General features: G+C 38.8%; 1 protein-coding gene across 2 annotated transcripts in view; it reads left to right on the top strand.

The window, feature by feature from the left end:
• Positions 1-719: 719 nt before the first annotated feature.
• The window catches only part of LOC101859506, a 13,554-nt gene continuing 12,080 nt past the window's right edge, over positions 720-2,193 (top strand). Inside the window, exon 1 of one of the 2 annotated variants that reach the window (XM_035971919.1) lies at positions 720-1,224. The gene's annotated coding sequence lies outside the window, so the exon portion shown is untranslated. The remainder of the gene's footprint in view (positions 1,225-2,193) is intronic. The other variant, XM_005106487.3, reaches the window with a different exon arrangement.

Below are 2,193 nucleotides of genomic sequence, written 5' to 3'. Positions count from 1 at the left end.
TTATTATTAAATAGGCCTACGGGTCGTGGTCGGTTGGAGAGCGTAATTGATTGATTCTCCTTTTCTTTTCTTTTTATTCTTTAGGACTCTCCTTCTGTTATTTCTAATCGTCTGTCTTGTTTCCTCCGAGAACCAGGTGACTGGCAATGTGCCGATACGTTTTTACTTACTGAAATTAATATTCAACTGATCCAAGCACAGATTTACACACACTGCATTGTGAGGAAACACTCTTTAACTTAAATAAACTTCATCTGTCCGAGCTTCCGCCGATTAATTCTTGTCAGTCACACCAAAATAATATTCTCAGCATACACCGTTTATGTCCCCTGAGCTATTAATATCTCCACGGGTTTTCAACACATCGCCGAAACTGAAACTGAAACGGGAATCTATGATTCAGTGACGCTCACTTGTTTCCTTTTGACCTGATCAAAATTTACTGTTATAATCAACAATAATGTTAACCTATTTGTTTTAATATAATATTAATACCCGAAAACCACAGCTTCCCTCCAACTTATAGATATTATTCAAATTCGGATTTTGTTAGATCAACGTATTATTCGATCTATTATTAGGCCTATTATGCACCTCATTCCCACCGACTCTTAAATATCAGTTAGAATCTAGATCTAGAATCTACATTTTACATGACATCTTGGATAATCCTAGGCTGTGCAATCGCATGGCCCTGCATCTTTTATAATAATACTTGTAGGGATTCTTTCATTTAAATATAGGCCTAGCCTATCCTAAAGTCCAAAACGTTCCATTATCAGGTTGGAATTTGAATCGACGTGCGTTACCTAGGCGTTCGAGGGACCGGTTTGTTTTAGTTTCAGTTTCATTTTCAGTATTCACAATTCAACATAGATCTAGATTAGATCTACTTCCGATAGGGTGTGTTGCGTGTTTTGTAACATGAAGTTTCTTCTTTCTATGGCTGTCTGTCTGGATGCTAAGGGCGTAGCGTGCTGTGCTGTTGCATCAGCCAAATAGCCCTTACCTTTGCAGTGATAATAATATAGATAAAAAAAACCCAGCTTAGCCTTATTTGAGTGCGATTCTGCAGATGTAAAACTTTGGACCAGTCACTAGAATCTGATCTAGATCTAGATCTAGTCGTCAATCAACGCTGACCCTGTCTTGTCTACTGAAGGGCCTAGCTCTGAAAATTGCACAAGACGTCGACGAAAGTGAAACTTAGAATTGAGAACAGAGGTAAGTTTCTTCTTTGTGTCAAGAATCTAGTTTACTCTAAAACCTTTCCACTTTTTACTCGTATAGTATAGATCAAAATCTAGATCTAAATATCTAGATCTAGATCTAGTCTAGATCTAGATCTAGATCTAGACCTACTCGTCTCTTTCTCTGCTGGGGATTGGGGACATATTTACACGGTCTGAGGCCTATATTATAGTTAGGGCCTCCTATAGATTTAGTTAGACATATATTAGCCCTATTTTTTGTGATGAATCATCTATCATGTTTCTCCTTTAAAACACTAGATCTAGATTTTGTGTATCAAAGGGTTATTACTTCAGTAATAGCTTTTCATAAAAACAGTCCAGTGCTAGATCTACCAACCCCACCACTGTCATTCCTAGGTTAGGGGACTGGAAACTCATAGTTCTGGGTGGTCGGAGGGTGTCACTAGCTGGCAGGTAAGTTATACTTCTTTAATTTCACTTTGTTATTATTGTCTGTCTGACTTATTCTTTCGTCTAGCACTAAAAGATGACGCATTATTGTGCCGCCGTGCCTCTTTTTGCCATCATTATGATCATGAGAATTTTTCTGGGTGTTGTTGTTATGGGGGGAGGACTTCCGTAACGAGCGACCACCCCATCAAACACAATAACGAAGAGGCCTAACCCTAACCTTAACCCTGACCCGAACCCTATCCCTACTCCTACCCCTAGCCCTCAATTCTGCTCTGTCTGTATCATAGTGGTCGCTCGTTGTCGTTACGGAAGTCCTCCCCCGTTATGAGGTCTCCTGGGGTAACATTAATAATAATGTTACTATAGGGCATTATAGAGCTTAGTTTATTGTAGAGCGTGCATGGATATGTGTTACATAACAAACGTAATTTAGTAGTAGTAGTAAATGTAGCAGTTGTAGTAGTAGTAGTAGAAGTAGTAGTAGTAGTAGTAGTAGTAGTAGTAGTAGTAGTAGTAGTAGTAGTAG

This window comes from Aplysia californica, unplaced genomic scaffold (genome assembly GCF_000002075.1).
Source record: "Aplysia californica isolate F4 #8 unplaced genomic scaffold, AplCal3.0 scaffold00537, whole genome shotgun sequence".
Classification (NCBI taxonomy): domain Eukaryota; kingdom Metazoa; phylum Mollusca; class Gastropoda; order Aplysiida; family Aplysiidae; genus Aplysia; species Aplysia californica.
This window is presented reverse-complemented; position numbering and strand designations above follow the sequence as displayed.